Genomic DNA, 12550 nt, shown 5'->3' with positions numbered 1-12550 from the left:
GGGACCCTTTAGTCCCACAACTCTGTTGGACCCTCCGGTCCTAGCTCTGTAAACTCTGAGTAACACACAACATAAATCACAAAGAAATAACGCATGATATCACAATACACAAATAAGAACATAAGACATCTCAGTCACTCAAGGATACCACTCATGGTAAGTATAGTGAGAAGACTCACCTCAAGTAATAATCTCGCACACGAAAATCTCGAACTAGCGTTCGCTTATCACATAGGGTAAATATCTATAATTAATACTCTATTCATACACAATACCAAAATTTCTTCCTCTCTTTCTCTTTCTAGCTCTTGGATTGGGTAAAAGACCATTTTGCCCCTCTATGGTCTTCATTACTCATGCATGACCAACCCTAAAGTCAATAGAAGTCAAACTCGATTTAACAGTCCATGTTTGAACCGACTCGTCGAGTGCATGCATGCAACTCGTCGGTCCCTTCATTTCCTCAGAAGCCTCGTGAAGGTCCAACTCCGCTCGTCGAGTTGACCCCCAACTCGTCGAGTTATCGCATGATCAAGATCATCAGGACAAACCCTAGCCGACTCGTCAAGTCAGATCATTGACTCGGCAAGTCTATTCGGTCCACTTCCTCTTCCAGACGTTTTAAGTCAGATCTATGGTTCCAATTCCTAGATCTAACCTCCCTAAGCTCAAAATTCATGTAAAGCTTGCAGCTTTACGTTCATGCATGGCACTTTGGCTCAAAATGCCAAATCAAGACTATAGCAAGGTTTAGATGCACAAGATCTAGCCTCTAGCTCAATAAAATTTGGGTCTTTGGACTCACAAAGTCTCCCATAGTCCATATCTGAGGTTTCCAACCTCAATCCATGCTCATTTTGATGGGTTTTGGTCATAAGAACATCCTATGTGCTCATACAAACCTTAATGCTTGGATCTAGGTTTCTCTATTGTACATGCAAGTTATCCAAGACTATAAACCCTAATTCTAGCATTCAAGTAATCATATTAACATGAGAATAGGTTTAAGGTATTACCTTGATCGTTATGTAGCAATAACAATCCCAATTCCTCCTTGTATTAACTTTAGAAAGCTTATAGTCACAAATGTCACTCCTCTAATGGTTCACAAACACCAAGAGCAAGAGGATGAAGATGAGAGAGGAAGGAGGCTGCCATAAAACGTGTGAAACCCTAGAAGGATGCTTAGCCATGTTTTTGGGTCATAAGGGATCTATATATATAGGAGCTATTAGGGTTATCTAACAAGGAAACCCTAATTTGGATGCTTAAGCCCTAAGCAACCCATGGATTCCTTTCCTTAAGGCCTTGGACGACTTCCTCATGGGTTTCCCCATAGAATTCGTCCACTCCTTAATATAAGGCAATCCATAGCCCAAATTGCAATTATCTTATAATTACAATTCCAGTCCCTTAAGTTTAATTAATCTCTTTTAGTCACAAAACTAATAACCAATTAAATATTGACTAATATTAATTAAACAATATGATTTCTCCTTTAATATATTATTCTCATAATATATTAATAAATCATATTTAATCCTTTCTCTCCATAATTCATCCTATCAAGTTACTTTGGTGAAGGCAACCCAAAAGGACCATGCACCATCGGGTCAAGTACATACCAAAATAGTTATGGACTTAGACACTAATCCAACAGTTTCCCACTTGGATAAGTCTAATAACTATTATGCGTATGACTTCAGATCCTGATCTGCAATCGTAGCTTTCCACATCCGCTGTCAACTCTGATCCTATCAGATACACGTGTCCTTTAGATAAGGGATCATATATTCCTCCATTCTAGATATCGTATAAGACATGATTTCAAATCATTCTCTTTGTACTATTTCTCGAATTCCGATTTATGACGACTGACTAATTGAACAAATCAAATTAGCCCTAGCCCGGCCGAGCATTTACGTTTGTCATCACTAAATCATCGAGGGGCCCAAAGATATCGCTGTTATCCTACTTTGGATAAAAGGAACGGATAAACTTTGATACAATGCTCGCTTGCACTCACTCACCGAATCACACACAATAATATGTTTTATGACACCAAGTTACCGATGCGTTTACATATTATCAATGTGCAACCGATTTGCAAGATACAACTCACACATCTCGGTTTCAAGAATATAAGATGTTATCATCTCACCAATCACTCGTGATACAATTCATGGAGTGATCCAAGTGAGCGTGGGTTTAATCCAATGCTCAAATCATATTCATAAGCACTCATGAACATTGCAGAAAACATTTGCTTATGTCTAATACTCTTTTAGAAAATCCACACACCAATTCACGACAGTCTTCATCCATACCTACGTCCAACATATGAATGACTGTGGCCCGTTCGAATAATTTGACTGTTCTTAACCAATTAAATTATTCAGGAAGTCAAAACATGCAAATGTAAAACACAAGAATAATACTAATCCCATACGGCCTCAAACTTTTGAGTATAAATAAAACCCCTTTTATTTATCACCATATTGATTACTCATTATTTGTCGTTTCGGGTAATCAACTTCTTACTTGAATTACAACACTTGTCCCATGCTCCTAGCATGCACACAATGTTTACCTATGGTTCTTACTTTGTGAAATAGATCAAATTGAACACATTTCCAATCATTCTCATTTCACAACTCCTAATCCTTTTCATAAGTGTAAGAATATCAAATTCTTTCCACTTATAGAATATGCTAGATTCTAACATTTTATGCAATGATCCTTTCGTAATATCACTGCACCAAAGTCACAAAGACTATTGCCAATGAATTACAAGGTCCTCTATCGGAGATTGTTACAATACAATTCCTTATATATGATGTCTCTCACTCAAAGTACATTCCTTTGAACATCCTTTTGCATAAAAGTTTCTAATCTAGACATAGATTTTCAATATCCAACTCCCAATATGGAAACGTTTCCAAATGACAACTCATTCTTAATAGAATCTTATCTATTCATAATAATGTCGATATGGTCCATCCAATATGGAAAAATTTCCATATTTTCCAATACTATACTTCCAACTACTCACAAGCGACCAATCCTCGGTGAACTTTGAATTGTCCTTTGATAGTTGTTTAATTATCTTAGTCAAAACCGATTCTTGTCCTTTTCCCTCTAAATGCGCTAGACATTTGGAAAATTTTAGAATGGTCAAATATTATGGCATTTGCAATCGATCCTATACCCGAAGCGTATGGGACACGATGCCTAATGTCTTACATAAAGATTTGATACTTTATCAATCTTCTGCCATAATGTTTTATTTGTTATATTCTCAAAATTCGAATTGTGAAGAGGAATGCCGTAATCATAATCGAAATTTTAAGAACACACTATGTACCTTTGACTAAATTTTATTAACATTCCACAACCTAAGCCTTTAGATTTGAAATGAAGCATAATATTCTCTCCCTTAATTATAGCAAAACAGCTTTACAACTCTTACGACTTTGCAAGGTATAACTCTTGTTTTCTATAATTAATATTGCCAACTTGCAATACGTGCTTTAATAATCATACAATCATAACATTTATGCTCCCACTATCATGATGATTATTATAAACATAACACTTATGCTCCCACTAGCTTTGACATGTATTCAAAAACAGCCCAACTTTCAGAAAAACAATACTTATTGAATTTCTTAAGTTCATGTTTCTAATACCTAGTGCTTTGATAATCTTTTATCAAGGCTTCTTTACCTTATACACCTTTACCTTAGATAGTTCATATGTGTTTCTAAACAATTAAGACTAATTGCCAAACCTCACAACTCAAATCATGGAAAGGGATACCGTAACCATAATCAAATTCGAGAATGCAATTTTACAATCACTATCTTCTTAAAATCTTTCTTAGTGAAAGAATTTCCTCACAATCATTTTCATGAAGGAGGAAATCTTATGACACTTCGATTTAAACGGTGTAGGTGTTCCTATCCATTTAAATTTGCCAAAACCAAAGTTTACGACAAATTCAAACTCATATGGATCAGACTTTCTTAATCTTGATTTCTTGCCTTATGGTAGCACAGCTGCCCACCACGTCTTCCAAGTAGTTAAGCAGTTCACCTTTTCCTATCAACGTACTTTCCATTGATCAAGGTCCTTGCCTTTTATGCATTCAACCGAGAACTCATAGGACTCACATGCATAATTAACTCAATTGGAATAGCACATAAATTAAATAATGTCAACACGATAGGTTGCAAACCTCAACTCATGTGCTAGTGATGATCGATAAGGTTTATTTGATTTGTTCTTGAAACCTTTCAAGACCATTAAGACTCCCACTGACTCCTTGACATATAACATTCTTTTTTCAATAATCATTTCTTGACAAACAAATATTCAAGAGTTAGTGTAGCTTTTATCAAAACATTTCATAAATTGGTCCTAGTTGGTCTTTGTCTTATCCAAGACATCACAACTTTCCACATTTGATGAATGTTATAAATCTTCTTAATACTTATCACTCATTGTCACAATCTTAACTCTAAGACTTGTTTTGGAACGAAGTATGATTGACTTTTTGATTTTAACCATTTCTTCAATTCTTGATTCCTCCTTTTAGACATACAATTGTACTAAGATTCACTTAGAGGATCAATTGAGATATGGTTTTTAATCATTAAGACATATCATAAAGCATAAAAGGTACTCTCCCTTCTTCTTAGAATAGAGAAACTTTTATCTTTCTGCCTACTTGATTCTTCTTATTCGTTCTGCTATTGATTTAAACTCTTTCAATCAATTTAGAATTACACTTAATCTTATAAGTATAATCATATTTACTAAACCTTTAGTAAATCATGACGAATATCTTTGTTACTCTTGTGGTGGACTTGATCAACACACACCTTTGTGTATTTGATCTCCTAGTCCTTCACTTGACACTTTGTCAATGAATTAGTCTAATTTCCAAATATGAAATTTCTCATTCATCATGCAACCAAGTTGCGTGATTCCAAATTTTTGTCCAATTGAAACTTGGGCGATGAGAAACTCTCCCTATTTGGTAAATTCTTGACATTTCCATAAATAATAATCATATCCATTCGTTGTAGAAATATACAAACATCAATTTTCATAACGATTTCATTGCAAGGAAATAAACAAATAAATAAATAAGTCAAACAAAAATTTATTTTATTTATAAAAGCAGCGGAAAACATTTGTCCTTACAATGAAAAACCCATTGAAAACTATGTAGTCAAATATTCCTCACAATTCTATCATAAATATCTAAGCTCAAAATCTAATCTTCAAGTCCATGCGATCAAGATCCATTTCTTTGTGATTAGACTCATCTTTCTCTTTCATCAAGCTTCCTTTCTTTTCACCGATCCTGCAAAACATTCAAATGCAATCTTATCACATCATGTATTAAGAATCAACGAATAGGAACTTAATGGAGTTAGATAGTGGAATTTTACCTGAAGCACAGCCATACTCTTTGACTCTCCCATCTTTGGAATCTTCAGGCTCTTGAGGCAGACTTCTATCCAACGCCCTTTCTCTTGGCAGCAAATGCAGGTCGCTTCTCTTAGAACGTCCTCGGAAGCATGGTCGGTTGACTTTCCTAACAAATACGCTCCATTGCTTCGCCAAATCATTTCTGATTCAGCAGCAATGAGCATGTAAGTTAGGTCAATGAGGTTATCGTCATGATTCATCATATAATACTTTCTTTTGAACTCATTATATGATTCAGGGAGTGACTGCAGAACCCAGTTCACAACCAACTCATCGGTAAATGACACACCCAACATAATCAACCTATCGATGTGTGATTTCATTCCTAGAATGTGGGCACACATGGATTTACCATCTTCATGTTTCATTTCCAATAGGGCCTTAGCGATATTGGAGGAGGTGGAGGAAGTGAAGCATGATTTCTTGTTCCTCGATCGAATCGTGGAATACCATCTTCATGCGGAATGCTTGTTCCACGGGATTTGGGAAGACCATAGTTGTCGAACTTTGACATCTACAAAACGGGAGAAACAAATTCAAGTTAGTTGATTGATTTGAGTCCTTAGTAAATCACCCAAATGAGATACTAAGGCTAGGACCCAACACAATATGCGCTACAACCTAGAAAAGGGATGTCGTAATCTAGTTGCAGAATATTTGAAGGTAAGTGAATGACGATTCACTAATCTCCACCATGAAAAACGAAAAAGAATTTTAAGTTTTAAATCTATGAAAACTCCTAGATCCTTTGAGATTCATTGAACATTTCAATGGCATGTTTAAATCTCGATATGTCCCTCTCGTTTGTGACTGGGATGCCGAGGATCACAAAGCGGGTGTGAATAACCATGCAAACTTACATGGTGCCCCCACATGTTACAGTCACCAATTCGATGTGCCGGTAAACCACACACGCTCCACCGAACTATGACAAACATTGAATCACCCTTTGATATCTTTGCTTAGAACCATTTAGTGTGCCGGTTAACCACGCGCGCTCCACTAACGTCTTCGCAAGGGCACAAAGTGTAATTTCATGGAATTGCATCAATTCACTTTTGCCTAAGTAACTAAGATTGGGAATTTGTAAAACACTTAGTTACTTTTGTACTTCATTATACTTATAATGGAAGGTTTTGTCCTATCCTACCCGTTCGGCTAACGACCCTCCACTAGTCAAGAGTGCGGTGGGTAAGAGTGGATACCCATTTAATCGCCATTTTATAGGCAATTTCCTTAAACACCCCTTATAGACCAGCTTCATGAATGAGGCCTACTAACGGTAATACTGACTTTTACTCATACATATATATAATGTTAGACTTTTAATGTTATATATAGTATAGGGTGTATTTTACACTTTTAAAATAATAGGTGGTCAAATTTAATAATTATACTTTTAATTCAATTAAATTGCAAACCAAAACTTTTATGGATTTATTAAACCTCTTTTAATTATACACCTTAATTAATTAATAAAACCATAAGGGTGTGATTTGAACTTTTCAAAACAATACTAGGGTTTTAGAATTTAACATTCCTAATTAAACTTTTAATCAACTTTTAAATTCCAAAACTTGAAGTCAAGTTTTGAAACATTTCAAAACATTAGGATTTAGAATTTAAATATACATCGAAATTAAACTATTAATCAAAATTTAAATTCCAAAACTTGAGGGCAAGTTTTGAAACCTTTTTCAAAACATTAGGGTTTCAACTATTTAAATTTCAAAACAACAAAACTTTTGAGGTCAAATTTAAACTATAAAACCTAAAGGGGAAAATATGAAACATTTCATAACATAAGGATCAAATACCAAATAATCTAAATTAACATTTAATCATATAATTATCCATATTTGATTTATTTAATGATTTCTTGCAAAACAATTTACCAAATTAATCAAAATAATTAATCAATTATCACATAAGGAAATAAATATTTTAGTAATTGATAAATATCTTCAATTAGATCAAGAATATACTCATATATATATATATATATATATATATATCATAAAATCGGATTTATATTGATCTAATATGATAAAGGCAAGTATCTCACAGATAAACAGCAAGAAATCCCGAAAATAGCTCCATCTGACGCTCGACCTCGCCGAGTACCCCCATGGACTCGCCGAGTAGGGGGCAACTCGCCGAGTCCACAATGGGACTCGCCAAGTCCGTTATGCAGAACCAAAAAAATCGAATTTTTTCAGCATACAAGGCATCAATTCAATAGAAACCAATCTAGGCTCTGATACCACTGATGGGTTTTGGTCATAAGAACATCCTATGTGCTCATACAAACCCTAATGCTTGGATCTAGGTTTCTCTATTGTACATGCAAGTTATCCAAGACTATTGTAACATCCCGAAATATCAAGAGTAGAGATGAAGGGCTAAAAGAGTAAATTGAAAAAGGGAACTCGGCGAGTCCATGGGTGGACTCGGCGAGTAGGGTCGCGAATGGGTCGCGTGTTAAGTGGCCGACTCGGCGAGTCAGCGGTTGGACTCGGCGAGTAGGCGCTGAGTGCAGAAAACCCTAATTCTCGGGGTTGAGCCCTATATAAAGATCATAACATCCATTCCCCCAGCCTCTTTACTCTTCCTCAAGTCCAGAAACCCTAACCTTCGTGTGTGAGTGGATCAAGTTGCATTTGGAAGCTTGGAGAAGCATATGTTGAGGAAATCTTGAAGGGTAGGAGTCTTGGAGCAAGGGGCTTTGCTTGGATTCGAGTTTCCTTGCTGTTGGGGGCGTTCTTTTGAGGTATTATCTCGTTCTTGGGTTGTTACTCATATAGATTCTTCATTTTTGGAATGGGTGAGAGGTTTGGCTTGTGGTATCTTGGGATTGAAGGATAGATCTGAGGTTGCTACCTCAGATCTGGTAGGGAGAACGTCTAGAGTGTATTAAAGTCCCTGTGTTTGAGTGTTTAGTGAAGCCATCATGTACCAAACCCTACCCCTAAAGTGTAAAAGGCCTAGATCTCTTTGGATTCACGTAAAGTTTGCCACTTTACGTGATGGATGGGTTGTAGGAGGCTAGATCTACGTTTTGGATCAATTGCATGGCTTGGAATGCTTCTGTATGGATTCAGACCGGTGGTACTCGGCGAGTCACATGGGTAGACTCGACGAGTTGCTTGAAGATGAGCTGGAACTCGACGAGTTGGAAGAACAACTCGGCGAGTTGGATGAAGATGGTCTGGAACTCGGCGAGTTGTAAGAACAACTCGGCGAGTAGGTTGAATATAGCCTCAGACTCGGCGAGTCTGTTCTTGGACTCGGCGAGTCTTGTCGAAGAGTCCCAATCTTTTCTGGTTGAGCCGTGAATCGGTGAGTCAAGGGATGTCTCGGTGAGTTGTGTGAGTGTGGACTCAGAGTTGTTGGACTCGGCGAGTCTCGAGGTGACTCGGCAAGTGGGGTCGCGGATTGAAGGAATGCTGAGCATGGGGACTCGGCGAGTCATCAGGTTGACTCGGCGAGTAGAGTCAGTCAGGGGTTGACTTTGACCTTGTCCTTAACCAAGGGTTGACTAGTTGATTTCCAGGGACATTTTGGTAATTGTTGGATATTGTTTTGAGTTCAGTGCTTTGGTGGTTGTCCAGTGGTGGAGATCGTATCAGTGATCGGAGCAGCTTGGGTTATCTGTTCAGTCGGTAGTTTCGAGGTGAGTTATCCTCACTAGTGACCGGTTAGGTCGGTATCCTGGTTAGGATGATGATATGTTATTTGATATGTTTGATCTGCTTGTTGACTGTGAATTGCTATATGATTGTATGTATATGTGCACATGGTTGTTTGGACTGGAGTTGGGTTGAGGCGGGTCCTGCTTTGTGCTGTAGGCCAAGATACCCAGGGCGGACTAGTTGTCCCGAAGGCCCAGCGAGCGGTCCGGATAGGCTGTAGGCCCCAAGAGGGCGAACCAGACGTGCCGAGGCTCGGAGAGTGGACCAGGCCGACTGAAGGCCCGGTGCGGGCAGACCAGTCATACTGTAGACTCAGAGAGTGGACCAGGTGGATTGAAGGCCCGGTACGGGCGGACCAATCACACTGCAGACTCGATGTATGTGGTTAGACTCGCAGGGTGGACCAGGTGGACTGTTGGCCGGTGCGGCGGATCAGTCCCACAGTAGACCCGAAGTGCATGGCTGTTTTGTGATCGGATATGTTATGGCATGTTATGCGTGTATGGTATATGTGGTTGGTATTTTGGGGATATCTCATTAAGCTTTCGGGCTTACAGTTGTGGTTTAATGTTTTTCAGGTTCTTCAGGAGACCGTGGCAAGGCGAAGGCGTGATCGTACCGCTCCTCGTGTTTGTATTGTGATGAGATTATGGGAATACTTAAAATAAATTGTATTGAAAACCTTTTTGTAATAACTTTAATGGAATCGGGTTGTTTTCGAAAACTTTTAAATTGGTTGAAATTTTTTGTCGTTACAAGTTGGTATCAGAGCCTTGGTTTGAGTGAATTGGAGGAACACTCGTGTGACTCCAGTCTCAAATCGAGGAGAGTTTTCAAAAGAGTATTTAAAATGGTTTTCAAAATGAGTAAAGAAGGAAGCGGAGGTACGATCAGTCGGAGCCAGTAAGTAACCCCAAAATACCATGCATGATATTTGTTTTTGAGCTTTGTTAGAACACCATGCTAGTGCTAGGCTAGGGATCTTCAGGATTTCATGATAATGTTGCCTGATTTGTGATGCCTGTAGCCTAGGGTTTCCTTGTGAGAGATTTCCAGTGTTCCTCTAGTTGTGAGGGTTGAGCGTTGTTATGCATGTTTCTCTAGGGTGTTGTGGTAGTACTTCATACAAATATGGGTAGGTGTGGAAGGTAGTATGGGCCCGTACTACTGAAAGCACAGGACCCATACGCGTATCAGGGAAACCATGACCTCTAGGGTTGGGTTGAGAGAGTTGGTTCCCGGGATAGTGGGAAGAGTCTGAGATTTTGTGTGGTGTTTTTCAGTAGGGAGATTCCGAGGCATGCTGGGAGTGGATCAGGATCGGGAGCAGGAGAGGGAGTTTCAGGCGGGTCGGTACCGCCCGAGGTTATCGGTCAGATGAGCACGTGCGAGTTGAATGCGAGGATTCGTGAGATCCTGCGTGATGAGATTGCTGAGTTGTTACGGGCTGAGTTGTCGGAGCTGTTTGGGTCGATCAAGACCGCCATGGTTGAGTATTTTGATGAGCGCTATGCGGCTCTCACAGAGACGGCTGTCGCCGCGGCTACAACAGCTGTAGCAGCGGCAGGGGGAGGAGTTGGTCGGGGCTTTCAGTATCGGGACTTCGATAATACGAAGCCTCCCACCTTTGATGGAGTTCAGGACCCGATTGTTGCTATGATGTGGTTATCAGACGTGGAGGGGTGTTTCTTCATGTGTTCATGCCCTGCTGATCGGAGGGTGAGGTGTGCTCTGAACCTGTTGAGGCTCGGGGCGAAGGATTGGTGGACATTGACCATGGGGTCATATTCGGATGCACAGAGGGCTGCGGTTTCATGGGATCAGTTCAGGGAGATGTTCAGCACTCGTTATGTTCCACGAGTTGAGAGGGAGAGATTGGCTCAGGAGTTCCTTGAGCTGAAGCGGGATTCGGAGTCGGTGACTGAGATCACCAGGATGTTCACTGAGAGGGCGATGTTCTGCCCTGAGTTCGCTTCGGAGCAGGCTCAGATGTCTCGATATCTGATCATGCTCAAGAGGGATATCAGACAGTTTGTGTCTACGCAGAGGTGCCAGACCTTGTTGGAGTTGCAGGAGGCCGCCAGGCGGCGCGAGTTAGAGATTGAGTTGCAGATGCGTGAGTTGAGGCAGGATCCAGCGTAGTTGCAGCCGGCGCCAAAACGGTCCAAGAATGTTGATTCTAGAGTGGGAGATCTGAGCAGCCACACTTGTGGGAAGTGTGGAAGGAGTCACACCGGAGTTTGTAGGTCCGGTGGTGCATGTTATAAGTGCGGAAAGTAGGGGCACTATGCGAGGGATTGTCGGCAGTCAGTGCCGGTTCGGGATTTGAGGATTTGTTACCATTGTCATCAGGTTGGATATTTGAGGTTCAACTGTCCACAGCTCACTGCAGGACCAGTGCAGGCTCCAGCACCGGCCACTTTGAGGATCACGGGTGGAGGTCAGGGTGGAGCGGAGCCCCCAAGGGCTCAGGGTCGTGCTTTTCAGCTTGCAGCAGAGGAGGTCAGAGCAGTGTCGGATGCGGCTACGGGTATGTTTCTTCCTTGATGTCTTGTTATCTTATGATTATTATGGAGTATTGTTTATGTGCTAGTATCTTTGTGCGGTTCTTGGTGTGGTATTTGTTGTTTATGAGAGTTATGGTATGATTATGGGTTAGTGTTGGGAATTTCGTTGGTTATCATTCATGGGGTTGTTAGTGGGAATCTGGCGTTGGTCTGAATGTCGGGTAACATCTGCCTTCTGAGGAGTGGTTAGCTGTAGATTGAGTTTCTTTCGAGCGGGAGGATCATTGTGGAATTGTGATTTTGTGAAGGTTGCTAGTGCTAGTGGGAAATCAGTCCGCATGTAGGTGTGGTGTTGTGCAGGGTTGTTTTGGGAGGTCGGTGATAGCGACCGGTGGTTGATAGTCAGTGCCCTAAGTGGGGGAGAATTGGAAAATTCTCCGGATGATCGATGAGTATGTGAGATTGTTGAGCTGTCTGGGATTCAGCAGTGTTCTGTCAGCCAAGAGCGTATGCTGGCATGAGTAAGTGGCCGGCATGCGGGGAGGAATACAGACCAAGGGTACTTATTTGCGGAGGGTCTGGGATCAGGCCGGGATTGAGTTGTGTGATGGAGATAGCGTTCGGAACCCCTAGAGGGCTTGAACGGTATGCATGGGAAGATTTCCCGGAGAGATAGCTCGGAATGATGAATGCTAGTTGAGCGGTCCGGATAGACTGAAGGCCGGTAGGCGTACCAGTCAGGCCGAAGGCTCGGAGAATGGTCCAGCTAAACTGAAGGCATTGAGAGTGGTCCAGATTGGCTGAAGATTCTGAGAGTGGTCCAGATTGGCTGTAGGCCTGGTGAGGCGGTCC

Source organism: Lactuca sativa, chromosome 4, assembly GCF_002870075.4.
Source record: "Lactuca sativa cultivar Salinas chromosome 4, Lsat_Salinas_v11, whole genome shotgun sequence".
In the NCBI taxonomy this organism is placed as follows: domain Eukaryota; kingdom Viridiplantae; phylum Streptophyta; class Magnoliopsida; order Asterales; family Asteraceae; genus Lactuca; species Lactuca sativa.
This window is presented reverse-complemented; position numbering follows the sequence as displayed.